We start from the raw sequence: 18,361 nt of genomic DNA on the forward strand, positions 1-18,361 counted from the left end.
CATAGATGAAAAACGAATAATCAGAGCGCATAAGTGATCAGAGTCATGAACAAGGTATCAGAGTCTTGGGTATCAGAGTCAACTTAGAATCACTTCAGAAGAAGTGAAATGTATTCCTTGTATTTGCCCAGTGACACATCTATGGTCATGAAGGTGGAACTCTTAAAATCTCCAAAAGAAAAATAAGTCACACTAACACATCTTACACATCAAAAACTGGGTTTACTCCCCCTTTTTGTCATAAGCAAAAAGCTCGGGGTGTGAAAAACTTAGCTTGAAGTACAAGGTACTCCCCCTTAGAGAAGGTCTAAGTTGAAAGAAAATGAAGACGATGTAAGAATCAGAGTGAGGCGATAATAAATAGAAGAGTTAATGCAAGGGATGAACGTTTACCACCGGTCAAGTGAGTAAATAGAAGGGTCAGTTACCAAGTACTTAACCTCGAGAAACTGTAAGAGCATTAACTTTCAGAGAGAAAGTGAAGCCTATATAAAGCGTTGGAGAGAAAGGTAAGCTTCACATCTCGAATAATTTGCAGTAAGAAAAATGGCATCATACAGAATGGCATTAGAAGAGCTCAGAAGGAAGGCGTTTGAGGAAGATATGTTCCTCAATATTAGGCATCCCGATGGTACAAAGACCATACAAGAGCTGACGAAGACACTGCTGGAAGAAGATCTTGGTCCAGAGATGGAGAAAGATCTGAAGGAGTTCCTCTGCTTCGTGGAAGAGATTCAGGAGCTTTGCCAGCGGGAGCTGAATCTGCTGGAAGAGAAGGAGACTGTGGAAAAAAGACTCAAGACGACAGAAGATAGGCTTGAAAAAGATGATCTGAGCATCAAACTTGGCAACATAGAGTATGCATTGGATCGTCTGGAGAAGGAAAGAGTGGAGCAGCGCCAAGAATGCAGAAGAATGAGGAAGGATCCTCCATTCTAGATATAGGGAATAATGTATGATGGAAAGAGTTATGATGTAAACATAGATCAATTATGAATAAAACAGGTTTTGCAAACATATGTGACACAATTATATATAGATATATGCATATATAATCACAAATGAACAAATTAAAGTAAGGAAATAAGCAGAGTTTAAATAAAACAACGTTAAATAAAAAGGAAAAGGAAGAAAAAGAAAAGATCCTAAAAAACTAAGATTTGTCAGTACGGCGCAGAAGTTCCATCATCATGTGCTTCATCTCAATCAGCATGGATTCATGAGTGTCAAGACGTTGTTCCATGATGTCGAGTCTGGATGAGCTTGTCGGAGTAGAGCTGGAAGGAACGTTCTGAGCAGCTTGAGGTTCTGGAATGGAAGCAGAAGCAGCAGGAGTAAACGGAACTGGTGCAAGTCGCTCTGCCTCAGCCTCAGCTTCAAGACGTTCTGCCTCAAGTCTGGCTTGTTCAGCCTGAGCTACTGCTTGACGGGCAGCTTCTTCTTCTTGTTCTTTCTGTCTCTTGGCTTCTTCAATGGCTTCAAGAAGCTTGGTTCTCTGTTCGAGTTCATGAAGAGCCACCCTCCTAACAAACCTTTGCTTTGCAGCCTCAATGCTCTGACTTCCCTCTGCATGCAGGAGCTGCAGCATAACGGGAAACTGAGCCACCAGCCAAGTGCTCAACTCGTTCCACTCATCAGCCACATTTTCAGCATTCTCACTGAGGTCAGTCTGACCGTGCACATTGCGGAGCCTCAAGGAGGCTTCATGATTGAAAATATTGATGCACTCAGAAAGAGATGTGGGTTGAAGGTGAGTATAGGGAATGATGGAGAGGTTGGGTGCAGGAGAGGCTGGGTGATTGCTGCTATGAGCTTCAGAGGCACCTTGTGGAGAACCAATGTTAATTATGGGAGCATTGGGTTCAGAGGTTCCACGGTGAGGGTCTGAAGTTTCAACCAGAGGGTGAGGTGATCTAACCGAGGATTGGTTAGATACTGATTGTTCAGGTTCAGGGTCTGGTTGAATTGGCTCTTGTTGGTCAGGGACAGGGTGAGCCTGTTGGACTAAGGGGTCTGCCTCTTGGATAGGATTGGCCAAGATAGGTTCATCTGGGTCAACTAGACGTTCAGGTCTAGGGCCAGGATATTGCCTAGGGCTTGGACAGGTAAGGTAATATTCTTCCAAGGCAGATACCTTCTCTTTCCTAACCTCCATGAATTTTCTAAGTGATTCAGAGGTATTGGAGGGAGGAGAGTCAAATACATTGATGGGGAAGGATACAGGTGTGAAGGCTGATGAAGAGTCTGTATCCGTGGTTCTGACAGCAGGACGTGCTGATGCTCTGGGAGCAGAGTGATCAGACGTTCTGGGTTGTGATTCTGTTGGTTTGGGTTCTGGTTGGTTTTGGATGATGGGTTCAGAAGTTAATGGGTCGTATGGAATGGTAAGGAGAGAGGTTGGATCTTCTGACCTAGAGGGTTGGTTCTGAAGCAAATTCCAGAGTGGTGCTTCAGTAGGAGAAGGTTGAAAGAATGAAGATCTTGGGGAATGTGGTGGAGTGGTGGTTTGTGCGGCTGGCTGGGATTCAGGAATAGGAGTGAGGGGATTTGAAGAGTGTTGGAGTAAGGCAGAAATTGGGAGTGCATCAAATAAATTCAAATCATCATCAGAGGTAAGTGCAGGCTTACTTGTATGTGCTGATGATCGAGTCACTCTGGCAGGAGGTTCAGTCCTTCTGACCTCTGCAGCAGCTGGTTCCACCCGAGTAGGCTTCACCACAATTCTGACTTTCTTCTGCTTCTTCTTTGGAGGACCATCCTCACTATCATCACCATCATCATCATCAGGCTTGCTCTTCGCCTTCTTGACCAGAGGGACATCAGATTCCTCTGAGGATTCGTCCAGAACCATCTTCCTCTTGGTTTTCTTCTTGGGAGGAGAAGGAAACTCTGGAGCTGGTGGAAGTCTGCTGACGAAATCATCAAGGTCAATCTCGAATCCTTGAGCCCTGAGGTCTTCAACATAGCATCTGATGGCTTCAGGATGGTCTGCTTGAGTCCACAGAGGGTAGTCATTCAGAGGCATTCTTCTTCCTCTGATCTCAGAAGATGTGTCCTCATGAGCAGGAGCAATCTTCTTCTGGACCAAACCCATCTTCTTCAGAGAGTTGGCAGTGAAGACATCGCTAACAATTGTGCTCAAATCCTCTGTGCAACCAGCATCGATCAAATCTTGCACCAAGTTGCTTTCAATGAGAAAGTCTGAGATCAGCCTCCCAAAAGGGATATATTTGATGGCTGACTTGATGGAGGAGGTGGTGCGAGACTTCCGGATGCATTCCTTCAAATAGGAGAACAGGAAGTAGGGAAGGCAGATCTTCTCCTTGTCTTGAATGAAGAACAGCATCGCCTTCTGATTGAAGTTGATGTAGTCTGGAGAACTGCCCTTTGGTCGTTGATTGATGCAGTTGAGCAGGATCTTGTGCCAGATTCTCAGTTTGGGTTGAAGGTCCATCACTTTGTAGCTCGTCTTGCCCGGTTTGAAGGTGGTGTACAGGGCCTTGTTGACGATGTCCTTGGTTCTGGGTTTCAGCTTCGATTCCGTCAGTGAGAACCGATACCCATGAGCAGTTTCTGCACCTAGCAGATTCACGAATGACTTCTCCGTGATGATGATCTTCCTACCCAGTATGTAAGAGACCACCTGAGTGTCATCACAATCAGCGTGCTTCCAGAATTCCTTTACCAGCTTCTCATACACCGGTCCTCGAAGTCGATTGAAGTAGTTTCCCCAACCTTGAGCTTGGACTTCAGGACGGAGATCAAACCCATTTGCAGCCAAGTTGTCGAGGTTGAATCTCCATTCTGCAAGGACTTGGAGTTCCTCAGGAGGAAATACACAGTGAACGGCACAGCCCCGTTCTGCAATAGGAACAAACTCCTCTTGAGCTTGAGCTTGTTCTTGTGCTGGGTTCTCAGAGCCCCGTTGACCCGTTGCCAAACCGACTACCATGTGAGGGAACTGAGGTGCATCTGCAGTAGATCTTCTGGTTTGTCTCACCATTTTGAAGAGGTTGAAGGTTTGAGGTAGAAGATGAAGTTTGAAGGATGAAGAGAGATCGAGAGAGAAATCACGAAGGAGGCGGTTTTGAAAAGCAGGGAGTGCGAGAGTGAAAACCGGAAGTGAGAGAGAACGTGTGTGTATAGTGGGTTTTATCAAATAACCGTTGTTGATTCAAAAAACACTTTAAGATCAACGGTTGAAAATTAAAGATAGATAGTAACAGTAAAATACACAATCACACACAGAAGATAAGCATATCTACACGCAATCACAACAGACTGTCACACGGGCACAAGGAACTATGCATCAGAAATTCTGACGCACGTGTTGTTGTCTCAGCCTCAGAGTCAGTACCAGTGGGCACACACACTCTGATTGAGTTACCTTCTGGACTAGACATCTTCTGATCAAGAAGTATCATAGTCAGAGGTTCTGATCTATCTTCACTCTGGACAAAAGTCCATGTTTAGATTTTTCAGAATAAAATTAAATCTATCTTCAGCTAAGGGCTTTGTAAAGATATCTGCCCATTGATGGTCAGTATCAACAAACTTCAGAAGAAGTACGCCCTTCTGCACATAATCTCTAATGAAGTGATACTTTACCTCAATGTGCTTTGCCCTTGAATGCAAGATAGGATTCTTGCTCAACGAAATTGCAGCAGTGTTATCACAATAGATTGGGATATTGCTCTCAAGGATCTGATAATCCTCCAGCTGATGTTTCATCCAGAGCATCTGAGTGCTGCATATTGCTGCTGAGATATATTCTGCCTCTGCAGTTGATAGAGCAATGGTTGATTGCCTCTTGCTTGCCCATGAGACTAGATTGCTTCCCAGAAATTGACAATTTCCAGAAGTACTTTTTCTCTCTGTTCTATCTCCAGCATAATCAGCATCACAATAACCTGAAAGCTTATACTCTGATGTTTTCTTATACATCAAGCCAAGGTTAGTGGTGCCTTTCAGATACCTTAGGATCCTCTTAACAGCAGTTAAGTGGGTTTCCCTTGGATCTGATTGGAAACGAGCACATAAATGAACACTAAATAATATGTCTGGCCTAGATGCAGTTAAGTACAGAAGTGAACCTATCATGCCACGATAGAGCTTCTGACATACTTTACCACTTATATCTTCTTTTTCCAGAATGCATGTTGGATGCATTGGAGTCTTGGCCACTGTAGATTCCAGCATATTGAACTTCTTCAGAAGTTCCTTAGTGTACTTGCTCTGATGGATATATGTTCCTTCTGGTGTTTGATCAACTTGTATTCCCAGAAAGTACTTTAATTCTCCCATCATACTCATCTCAAATTCAGCCTGCATCATCTCAGAAAATTCTTTGCATAGAGATTGATTAGCAGAACCAAATATAATATCATCAACATAAATTTGCACAATTAAGATATCATCTTTATAAGTCTTGCAAAAGAGAGTTGTATCTACTTTACCCCTTACAAACTCATTCTCCAGAAGGAATGAGCTAAGTCTCTCATACCATGCTCTGGGAGCTTGCTTCAGACCGTAGAGTGATTTCTTCAATTTGAACACATGGTCTGGTTTCTTTTCATCTTCAAAACCTGGGGGTTGATGAACATAGACTTCCTCTGAGATATAACCATTTAGGAAGGCACTCTTTACGTCCATCTGATGTAGAACTATGTTGTGATTTACTGAGAAAGAAATCAATAGTCTGATTGCCTCCAGTCTTGCTACTGGAGCAAATGTTTCAGTGTAGTCTATTCCTTCCTGCTGGCTGTAGCCTTGAGCAACTAGCCTTGCCTTGTTTCTGACTACATCTCCTTTCTCATTTAGCTTGTTTCTGAATACCCATTTCGTTCCAATAACATGGACATTCTCAGGCTTCTTCACTAAGCTCCAAACATCGTTCTTGGAGAATTGATTCAATTCTTCTTCCATGGCCAGAATCCAGTCCTTGTCCTGAAGAGCTTCATCTATGGACTTGGGTTCAATTAAGGACACCAATCCTTTCAGACTCAGCAAGGTCTCTTCAGAGGGTCTGAAGGCAGATCTGGTTCTGACTGGTTCATCTTTGTTGCCCATAATCAATTCCTTAGGATGAGCTGCAGTGATTCTGCTCTTCTTCAGAGTTTGTGAGTTAGAGGGACCAGCTTCTTCCTCTGGTTCATCTTCCTCTGGCTCAACTTCCTCTGGAGCTTTGCCTTTGTCAGAAACATTAATGCTTAAATCTGCAAACTTTTCAACTAGCTTTGACTGGTCAGAGTCAAGCTTATCATCAAATCTAACATGAATAGATTCTTCAATAGTCTTAGCATCAGTATTATAAAATCTAAAACCTTTAGATCTATCAGAATAACCAAGTAATAGACACTTAGAAGATTTAGCATCAAATTTATGCAATCTATCCTTAGTATTGAGAACATAACAAACACAGCCAAAAGGATGAAAATAAGAAATGTTGGGTTTTATGTTCTTCCACAATTCATAAGGAGTCTTATTCAGAATTGGTCTCACAGAGATTCTGTTCTGAATGTAACATGCTGTATTTACTGCCTCTGCCCAAAAGTGCTTAGCCATGCCAGTTTCTTGGAGCATGGTTCTAGCCATCTCCTGAAGAGTTCTGTTCTTCCTCTCAACAACACCATTTTGTTGAGGAGTTCTGGGACAAGAGAAATCATGTGTAATTCCATAGGAATCAAACAGACTCTCAAACTTGTCATTCTCAAACTCTCCACCATGGTCACTTCTGACACGCACAATTCTACAAGCCTTCTCGTTTTGCACTTGAGCAATGAAGGTAGAGAACACAGCATGAGACTCATCCTTGCGGGTTAGAAACTTTACCCATGTCCAGCGGCTATAGTCATCAACGATAACCATCCCATATCTCTTGCCACCTATAGACTCAGTTTTCACTGGTCCAAACAGGTCGATATGCAGAAGTTCTAACGGCCTTGAGGTTGAGACAACATTCTTTGCCTTGAAAGGGACTTTTGTGAATTTGCCTTTCTGACATGCTTCACAAAGAGCGTCTGAAGCGAACTTCAGATTGGGTAAGCCCCTGACAAGGTTTAGCTTGCTCAGCTGAGAAATCTTTCTCATACTGGCATGCCCTAACCGTCTATGCCATACCCACTGCTCTTCATTAACAGACAGAAGGCACTTCACATTCTGAGCCTCCAACTCAGATAATCTGATCTTATAAATGTTGTTCTTCCTCTTGCTGTTAAACAGAACAGAGCCATCGATCTGACTTACAGCCCGGCAAGACTTTTGATTGAATATAACATCATAACCCTTGTCAGCTAATTGACTTATAGACAATAAGTTATGTGTTAAGCCGTCTACCAATAAAACATTATCAATGCATGGACTACTATCTACACAAATAGTACCAGTACCAATAATTTTACCCTTTTCATTTCCTCCAAAGCCAACTTCGCCTCCAGGCTTAAGTTTCAGCTCTCGGAACATACGCTTTTCTCCCGTCATGTGACGCGAGCATCCACTGTCCAGATACCATGATTGGTGTTTCAGTGGAGCTATCAAGGATATCTGCAACATAGATAATCTTGTCCTTAGGTACCCACTTTCTGGGTCCTCTTTTGTTAGTTGTCCCAAAGGTTCTGATCACCTTGGGTGTCTCAACATGATATTTTAAAGGAATATTTGCATGATATTTAGTCATAGAGAAAGATCCCTTTTTAAGAGGGTTTTTAGCAACTTCAGCAGGTACAGGATCAGGCAATATGGTACCAGAGGGAACAAAGCATTCATACAAGGATTTAGCTTTAGACACAGAAGGCTCATTTCTAATTGGTTTAGAATAGCCAATGCCATGCATTCCATTTCTGCTTACACCATAGATCATTGAAGCCATTAAGCTTCTATCTACGCTTTTAGCCAGGAATCTTTGAAAAGATTTTTCATACTTAGATTCATGCTTACTATCAGAGGCATCGCAGGCAATAACTTCTTCTAACTTTGCAATTTGATTCTTAAGCACAGAGTTAGAATTAACTAAAGCATGGTTATCATTTTTCAAATCAGATATGATTTTCTCATGTTCAGAAGGAGTTTTAGAAACAGCAGATAAGTTCTTTTTCAGCTTCTTATGCTTAGACAACAAGGAGTTATACTTATCCATGATATCAGACAAAGCATGTTTCAGTTCAGAGGTAGAGAAGGAAGCAAATACCTCATTTTCATCGTCAGAGTCTGGATCTCCTTCTGATTCTGAGTCAGAGTCAACAGCTTCCTTTGACTCTGTTCCTTTGTCTTTGACAATAGCCATGAGTCCTTGGACTTCACCATCAGAGTCAACATCCTCTGACTCTGATTCATCGAATGTCACCATCAGACTCTTCTTGGTCTTGAAGTGCTTCTTTGGCTTCTTGTCCTTCTTCAATTTTGGACAGTCACTTTTGTAGTGCCCTGATTCTTTGCACTCAAAGCAAGTGACTTCCTTGATTGATGACTTCTTCTGACCTGAGGATTCAGACTTTCCTCTTGCCTTTCCAGAGCCTTTGAACTTGCTCTGCCTGTGCTTCCAGATGCGGTTGAGTCTCTTTGAGATCAGAGTCAGCTCATCTTCATCAGAATCTTCTGATGCTTCTTCAGATTCTTCTTCTTCAGCTTGAAGAGCCTTTGACTTCTCAACCTTAGCCTTTTCAGATTTGGATTTCAAGGCTATGGACTTTTTCCTCAGATCTTGCATCTCTGAGCGCTTCAGCTCATGGCATTTCAAAATGCTGATGAGTTCTTCTAAACTCATATTCTCAACATCTCTCGTGAGCTCTATTGAAGTCACCAAAGGCATCCAACTTTCAGGAAGACACCTGATGACCCTTATGACGTGATCTTTTGTTGTGTAGCTCTTGTTGAGAGGACGTATGCCAGCTACAAGCAGTTGAAATCTGGAGAACATTTCTTCAATGGACTCATTTGGCTCCATGATGAAGGATTCATACTTTTGGATCAAAGACAATGCCTTTGATTCTTTGACTTTCTTGTTTCCTTCATGAGACATCTTCAGAGAATCAAAAATGCCTTTAGCAAACTCACGATCTGTAATCTTCTGGTACTCCTCATAGGAGATAGCACTTAGAAGAATTGCTCTTGCTTTATGATGTTGTGAGTACAGCTTCTTTTGATCTGCAGACATCTCTGACCTTGGGATCTTTTTGCCATCTGCATCAACTGGACGCTCATAGCCATCCACAATAATATCCCAGAGATCTGCATCGAAACCCAGAAAGAAACTTTCCAGTCTATCTTTCCAATATTCGAACCTTTGACCGTCGAACATAGGAGGCTTTGCGTTGTAACCATCTCTTTGAGTTTCACTGGTGGTGGCAGCCATTGTTTTTCACACCCGCCCGGATCACTGAACACTGTTAGGTGTGGTAATCAGAACTTGCGCTCTGATACCAATTGAAGGTATGAAAAACGGTAGAAAGGGGGGTTTGAATAACGTTTTTAGTACAAGACTACCACCTTAAAGATTTTAACAAATCTTTTCGAGAACTAAGTGCAAAAGATAGAGATAGAAAAGCACACAAGGATTTTATCCTGGTTCACTTGATAAATCACTCAAGCTACTCCAGTCCACCCGTTAAGGTGATTTCTTCCTTCTTAGAATGAAGGCAATCCACTAATCAGGTAAGAGTTACAACTGCACTTGAAACCTACAAGTGACTAACAATTACACTGACTTAGCTCACACTAAGATTCACTCTCTTAGTCTTCTCTAGGATCCGATCAACCTTGATCTCCTAAAGGAAAAATCAAACAACTGTTTGAGGTTGGTGTTTACAAGGGTTTGCTTCTGAATAAGCTGAGTGTAAACTAAATAAATTACAAGATGAAAGAAAGCTTAGAATATTTTGAATATCTTGCGCGTGTGTTGCTTCTTGTATTCACTTCTTTTCTTCTATTCTAGCCGCTTCTTTCAATCTTCAGCCTCTATATATACTCCAAGGATTAGGGTTGAGCGTTGCATGGAAATGCTACCGTTGGAGGGCAGTTCTGGAAAATCCAGCTTCTGCTGTGGCTGAGAACGTTAGGTAGGTCGTCAGGAAGGTACACTTGCTTTTGTACTTGGATAGCGACTTGACCTTTTAACCTAGGAGACTTCTGATCAGAGGAATGCTTCGTATTGGAACTTGTGAAGCCGGTTGATCAGAGTCAGAGGGAAAGCACAGATCCTCTGACCATTGTATCTTCTGATTCTGAACTCAGAGGGAAGAACATGGCCTTCAGAGTTTCTTGCTTCTGGACTTCAGAGTATCCACTATTCAGCTTCTGGATCTTCAGAGTCTTCTACACCATCAGAACATCTGAACCTTCAGTGTTTCTTGGTTGTCAGAGCTTCTGGATCTTCAGAGCTTCTAGCGACTGAGTCCTCATCAGAGTTTGTATAGCTTCAGATCTTCTGAAGCTTTTCCACTGTTCATACTGAACATGGTGAATGCGAAAGCGTTGCTTGGGTTACCCTTTATACACAGTGCTTCTGATTTGTGTGAAATTGAGTCAGGGTCAGAGCCTGTAAATAGCACACTCAGAAAAACACGTTAGAGTACCACAATTGTTCATATCAAAAGGTTAACTTGTAATCATCAAAACATAGAGTTGTACTACTAGATCAAAACTTGATCTTACAGTTACGTGGATAAGAAGAAGTGGTGCGAGTATCATAGGATTTCAGGGCATAATACTGATGATTGTTTTACTTTGAAGAAGGAGATTGACAAATTGATAAAGGCTGGGTATATGAAGCAGCTTGAAGGGCGAAGCAATTCAGATGAAGCAGGAACTTCAATAAGACGAACTGAAGATGGAAAAGAGATTGAGGGCGATGGTCAGGATAGACAGTCAGATGGAAAAGCAAAGGGGCGAATTCATTCTATTTTTGGTGGATTTCGTGGCGGAGGGATGACTAATTCAGCTCGTAAAAGGTACGTTCACTCCATTAATGCTGTTTACTCTAATGATTGGGGAAGTTGGGCAACCAATCAACCCGATATAACGTTCACTGTGCGAGATTTTGAGGGAATACAGCCTCACGAAGACGATCCAATTGTTGTAATGCTGAGGATTGCTAATTATGAAATTGAGAGGGTACTTCTGGATCAAGGAAGCTCGGCAGATTTGATTTATGGTGACGCTTTTGAAAAGTTAGGGCTAAATGAATCTGATTTGTTGCCTTATGATGGTTCTTTAGTGGGTTTTTCTGGAGAAAAAGTATTTGTTCGAGGATATGTGGAATTGAAAACTGTCTTTGGAGAAGGGAAGAATGCGGAGGCATTTGCTATTAAGTTTTTAGTAGTAAAATGTACTTCACCGTACAATGTCCTTATTGGGAGGCCATCACTAAACAGATTGGGGGCGATCATTTCCACAAGACATTTAACGGCGAAGTATCCATTGAGCAGAGGAGGAGTTGGAATTTTAAAGGCTGATCAAATGGTTGCTCGTAAGTGTTATTCAGAAAGCTTCAAGCAGTATGGGCACATGGGCAAGAAGGCGGTGAAAGAGGGGCATCGGGTCTATGAGGTGGATTTAGAACAGTCAGAAATCATTTTGGATCCTCGAGAGGGATTTAGTGAGCACAAGATGAAATCAGAAGAGGAAACTAAGGCGATCCAGATTAGGGAGCGAAACTTGAAAGTTGGTGTCAATTTGACTACAAGTCAGGAAAGCAGGTTAGTGAAATTATTGTCCGAGAATATGGATTTGTTTGCATGGAGTGCAAAGGATTTACCAGGAATTGATCCGGAATTTATATGTCACAAATTGGCTTTAAATCCCGGGGCGAAACCTATTGTTCAGTTTAAAAGAAAGATGGGCGAAGAAAAGGCAGAGGCTGTGAAGGTGGAAACAAATAAGTTACTCGAAGCTGGATTTATTAGGGAGGTAAAGTATCCAACATGGTTGGCGAATGTTGTTATGGTGAAGAAGGCTAATGGAAAGTGGCGAATGTGCACGGATTATACAGATTTGAACAAACATTGTCCTAAGGATTCTTATCCTTTACCAAATATTGATAAGCTTATTGATAGGGCATCAGGGTTCGGAATGCTTAGCCTCATGGATGCATATTCAGGGTATCACCAGATAAGAATGTACCAGCCCGATGAGGAGAAGACAGCTTTTATGACAAATCAGGCGAACTATTGTTATCAGACTATGCCGTTTGGGTTGAAGAATGCGGGAGCAACATATCAAAGGTTGATGGATAAGGTGTTTGACAAGCAGGTGGGGCGGAACATGGAGATTTATGTAGACGACATGGTGGTCAAGTCAGAGGAAATGATGGCACATTGTTCTGATCTCGAAGAAGCTTTTGGCGAATTAAGAAAGCATAACATGAGACTTAATCCAGAAAAGTGTTCGTTTGGAATTCAAAGTGGAAAGTTTTTGGGTTTCATGATCACCAGGAGAGGAATTGAGGCGAATCCTGATAAGTGCAAGGCGATACTTGATATGCAGAGTCCAGCTTCAGTTAAAGATGTGCAGAAATTAACAGGAAGAATAGCGGCTTTGTCCAGGTTTCTTCCGTGTTCTGGGGAAAAGTCAGCACCATTTTTTCAATGCTTAAGGAAGAACAAAACTTTTCATTGGACTGAAGAATGTGAGAAGGCGTTCCAAAGTTTGAAGGATCATTTATCCAGGCCACCAATTTTAGCCAAACCAGTTCCAGGTATTCCATTATCAATGTTTATTTCCATTTCTGATAATGCAGTTAGTTCAGTTTTGTTGCAAGAAAGTAAAGATGATATGAGGATCATATATTTTGTGAGTCATGCTCTTCAAGGAGCTGAAATTAGATACCAAAAAATTGAAAAGGCTGCATTAGCTCTAATCATATCCGCCAGGAAATTAAGACCTTATTTCCAAGGCTTTCCAATTGTGGTAAAAACAGATTTGCCACTTCGCCAAGTTTTGCAAAAGCCTGATCTGGCTGGACGAATGGTTTCCTGGACTGTTGAATTGTCAGAGTTTGAAATCACTTTTGACAGGAAAGGTCTGGTTAAAGCACAGGTATTGGTGGATTTTGTTAATGAAATGTCTTCTAGTGAGAAAAATATGGAAGTTGGCGAATGGAGTTTGTCTGTAGATGGCTCGTCTAATGTCAAGGGAAGTGGAGCTGGAATAATCTTAGAAGGGCCAGGTGGCGTGACAGTTGAGCAGTCACTCAAGTTTGACTTTAAAGCAAGCAATAATCAGGCAGAATATGAAGCTATAATTGCAGGTTTGAAGTTGGCGATCGAGATGGGGGTCAAGAGCATAATGATTAAGACAGATTCTCAGATAGTTTCCAGGCAAATCCAGGGTGAATATCAGGCGAGGGACGCACAGCTGGCTAAGTATTTATTGAAAGCTCAGGGATTGATAAAGCAGATTGGCACAGTGCAGGTCAATTATGTCCCGCGGGAGGAGAATACAAGGGCGGATATTTTATCAAAGTTAGCAAGCACCAAGAAGCCGGGAAACAATAAGTCAGTTATCCAGGAAGTCTTAAGTAGCCCAAGTATTGAAGAAGATGAGACAATGATGGTGTTAACTTTAGCGGATTCAGATTGGATAGGGCGTATCAAGAAGTGTTTGGAGGCAGAAGGTTCTGATGTGCTGACATTTTCTAAGGATCAAATTCGCGAGGCAAGTCATTACACATTGTTAGGCGGTCAATTGTACAGAAGAGGGATTGAAATACCTTTATTGAGATGTGTTCCCAAGGATGAGGTGGAAAGAATCATGTTTGAGGTTCACGAAGGTGTGTGCGCAAGTCATGTTGGGGGAAGATCTTTGGCGGCGAAAGTGCTCAGAGCAGGGTTCTATTGGCCAACTTTACGAGGGGATTGTATGGAGTATGTAAAGAAGTGTGGTAAGTGTCAAATTTATGCAGATTTACATAAGGCGCCGCCTGAGACTCTTAGCTCAATGAGTTCATCGTGGCCATTTGCAATGTGGGGAGTTGATATTCTGGGACCGTTCACTCCAGCAGGTTCTCAAATCAGATTTATTTTGGTGGCGGTGGACTATTTTACTAAGTGGATTGAAGCGGAATCAATGGCGAAAATAACAGCAGAAAAAGTTAAAAAGTTTTATTGGAGAAAATTGGTTTGCAGATTTGGCGTTCCGGCAACTATCGTCTCAGACAATGGAACACAGTTTACAAGCAGGAGTGTGAAGGATTTTTGTGCAGGAATGGGAATTGAGATGCGTTTCGCCTCAGTTGAGCACCCTCAGACAAATGGACAAGTGGAGTCAGCGAATAAAGTCATTCTCAATGGAATTAGAAAGCGTCTAGGCGAAGCTAAGGGATTATGGGCTGAAGAGTTAATCACGGTCATTTGGGCGTACAATACTACTCCTCAATCAACTACTGGCGAATCGCCTTTTAAGTTGACTTATGGGGTAGATGCTATGATACCAGCAGAATTGCAGGATGTAACTTTCAGGGTGGCGACTTATAGTGAAGAGCAGAATGACATGAATAGATTGGTTGATCTCAATTTAGCAGAGGAAACGCAAGCAGAAGTTCGTTTGAGGCAGGCAATGGTAAAACAGAGGTCGGAAAGGCGATACAATTCTAGAGTGGTTCCGAGGCAAATGAAAGTTGGTGATTTGGTTTTGCGCAGGAAGGCGAAGGGGCCTGATGATTCGAAGTTATCGCCTAATTGGGAAGGACCTTACAGGATTCTGCGAGAGCTTGGTCAAGGGGCGTATCATTTGGAGGAGTTATCTGGGCGAAGGGTCCCAAGGGCTTGGAACGCACAGCATCTCCGTTACTATTACAGTTGAAGTGCAGGGTGGTTCGTTTAGTCTGTTTGGTTTTGTACAGTTTGTTTCAGTGAATGTTTGTCCAAGACTATGTTTTGTTGTTTCAGTTTGTGTGTGTTGAAGTCTACGTTTGTTGGTTGTATTGTTTAAGACTATGTTTGTTGTGTAAGACTAAATTCGATGCACTCTTTTCTCTACCCCAGGCGGGAGAGTTTTTAACGAGGCATCAATTATTAATGAATAACAGGTATGCACTCTTTTCTCTACCCCAGGCGGGAGAGCTTTTAACGAGGCATAACCTTTTTAAAATGATCAAGGGCTTATCATTTTACTTATTTCTTTTACCCATAGCGGAAACTTATCAACTAAGGTCTATCAATTGGGCGACGTCAGACAATTGAGAAAAAAGTAAGTCTCTTAAAACAAGAGCATTCGGCCACGAATTCATAAGCACAGTCTTAAATTGGATTTAAGCTTGTCCAAACTAAGCACAAGTCTCCACGCGAGCATACTAATGAAATCAAATATGTTGACTTTGATTTCCATGAGTAACTATGTCAAAAATGAAAAATTTGACTAAGTTATGTTCACAAAGGCCTTATGATTCCAAAGTAGTTGGTTAAGTTTAAACTTTACGACATTTAAAGAGATTCATTCAAGGGTATTTTACCATGTACAGTAAAATGAGAGGGTAACGTCTTCAGCTAAATGACGAGGGCGGACAGATTTCGGTGAAAGGTTAGTAAATGTCATTTGTGTTAAGTTATATGTTTAAGTTATGTGATAACTTGAATAACTAAGTAAAGTTATGCTGATATTTTTAAGTTGTATGGTAATTTAGATGACTTAGTAATGATATGTTTAGTTATAGAATTAGTTACTGTGATAGTTGTTTGGGTGTGAAAAGGATAATGTTATTTCTGAAGTCATGAAGTTTTAGGTTTTTGGCGAAACAATTAGAATATGAAGTATTCATATAAAATTCATTACGATATGGGAAAAGTTCGGTACATGAGAGCAAGGAAAACAAACAAACGAAGATTAAAGAGACCGGAGGTCTTTTACATAATTTTCTAAAAAGAAATAAGGGAATGAGACTTGTTGCTAATGGTTTTCTCCCTCTCCTTCTTTGCGTTTGACATTTTCTTCTTCATTCTTGTCTTCTTCTTCTTCTTCTTCTCCTTTCCCATCCGCGTTATCCGGGCTGATCAGTTTTCCATCTATGATACGAGCATAAGGGTTTGCACCCTCCAAGTTGATCGCCAGGTCAGGATTGAGAAAGGAGATTTGATTTAATGCTTTGGCGAAGCCAGCCTCAAATTGATTCAAAACAGAACATTGCAATTCAGCAATTTCTGTTTTCATTTTAGAATTCTCATCCAGGGTTTGGTTATGAACAGTAGTTATTTGGGCGAGGTCAGCTTTCACTTTGTCATTTTCCTCAGTTAATGTCTGAACAGAAGCTTTGTGATTTTCAGCAGTCTTCTTCGCATCCTCAATCTCTACAGCCAAATCAGCAGCCTTTTTCTCATTCGCTTTGTTGGATTTATCTAACAACTTCAACGTTGCTTTCAACTTCCCAATTTCTTTTTCTTTTTCTTCAACAAGTTTGGCATTGGTGAGGCCATCGAATCCATTAGATTCTAGGTCAATCATCTTGGCGACTGCAGCAATTTCTAAGCCTTTGGTCATCATAGCTTGGCAGGCCTCTTTTAAACCCATCTTCCTCATCTTCTCACGGTCAGCTTCAAAAACCAAGTTTGTCTCCACCAGAGAGTTGAAATCTATCTTTGAATCCCAAAGTGAAGTTACTTCAGTGGAGGTCAGTTCTTCAAACTCCTTCAGCAAGTTCTTCCAGCAAATAGGCGGAGCGCTTGATGAGCAGCCTTTATTCGTCCCTGGCGAATCATTTCTGTTCATAAATTGCTCTAAGGAAGTCTGGTTCGAAGCTTTGTTCTTCTGAGAGGCAGGTTCTTCAGTCTTTTTCTTTTTCTTGGCGGGGCGACCAACTTCTGTGCCAGAATGGCTGGTGTCTTGGTCGGCAACAGACTTTGAAGGATTCCTTTTTTCACGGGCGGCCTGTTGTTCACGGCGAAAGCGGAGGAGATCCTCTTCAGTAAGGCGAGCCATTTTACCTGCAGTAGTATAGTGGTGTTAGAATATGAGAAGATTTTAATATAAAGTGGAAAGGTAAAATGCATAATGAGATGCCTTACCAATGTATTTACCCACTTCATTCTTAGAAAGGGCAGCCATAAAATCTGCAAGGTTCAATCCTAAGCCAGATAAAAGTTGGCAATCTACTAATTCTGATTCAGTCAAGGCATCCTCGGAAATTTTGATGATGCCTTCGTATTGGTTCGTCCAGTAGAACGGAAATCGGGGACTCCCATCATCAAAGTAAAAAATATCTTTACAGGGTTCTGATTCACGGAGTTTGAAAAATTTTCCTTTGAAGTGTTTATAGTGACTTTTGAATAAAGTGAATAGTCCTAAACCCCTAGCAGTAGCAAGCGAAACGTATTCACCTCTAACGTTTCGCCCACATGTCTCAAAAAAGTAGAAAAACTTATTACTGGTGGGTTCGATTTTTAGAGTTAGGCATAAAATTTCAAAGGCTTTTAAATACGCCCAAGCATTGCCATGAAGTTGGGTAGGAGCTACATTCAGAAGGGTTAAAACGGAACAGGTGAAGTCAGAGAAAGGCAGAGTATACTTCAAATCAGAAAATAAGTTTTCAAAGAGATAGGTAAAGTTTCGCCCCTGATTATCTGGTCCCCCAAAACAACACGGCTCATCAGGGGCGCAGGGAATTATGTCCAAATGTGCATCTAGGCCATCTTTCCTAAAGTTGTATTTAGTGACTAAATCTATAATGGCTTTTGGAGTAGAGTATTTAGAGAATTGTTTTTTGATTTTACTAGCCACCCATAGGGAATCGGCAATAGGTGGAACACTAGGGTTAGGAGCTTCTTTACGGGAACGTTTGGAAACCATTTTCAGAGTATCCTGAAAGTAAAAGGTTTAGAAGTGTAAGACGGAGATGGAATAGAGTATGAGTTTTAGTTTAAAATGCAAGTTTTATGCAGTGTTTTCTGGGTAGAGAAAGAGTTATGGGGTTAAAGGTAGGAACTTTCATGCACAAATTCATGTGAAAGTATAAAAATAAAGAAGAAGAAAGAAAAGGATTGTTACCTGAGAAAAAGGTGGAAACTTGGAAGATTGCTGGGATGGTCGATGCCAAGTGCAGGAAGCACAGAAATGGGTTTGGCAGAGAAGAAGTAAAGTGTTGGATTTCTTCTGGGGAGAGTATGGGTAGTAAGGAAATGCAAGTGAATGACAAGGGAAGTAAAATGTGAGGCTTTATATAGAGAAGGAAGGAGGGGTGAAGGGATGAGATGAAAAGGTGAATTGATTAGCAGGCGAGTGGACGCGTGCTTCTATGTAGACACTCAAGGGTCAGGTTTGACGTTAGACTAAAGGGACACGTTAGTCAAGAATTTGAATTTGAACGGTTGTGATTCCTTGTAAAAGTCAAGTGGAAAGGACGTTTCAGTCCGGAAAACACGACGTTTCAAGGACAATTGGA

This window comes from Lotus japonicus, chromosome 5 (genome assembly GCF_012489685.1).
Source record: "Lotus japonicus ecotype B-129 chromosome 5, LjGifu_v1.2".
Classification (NCBI taxonomy): domain Eukaryota; kingdom Viridiplantae; phylum Streptophyta; class Magnoliopsida; order Fabales; family Fabaceae; genus Lotus; species Lotus japonicus.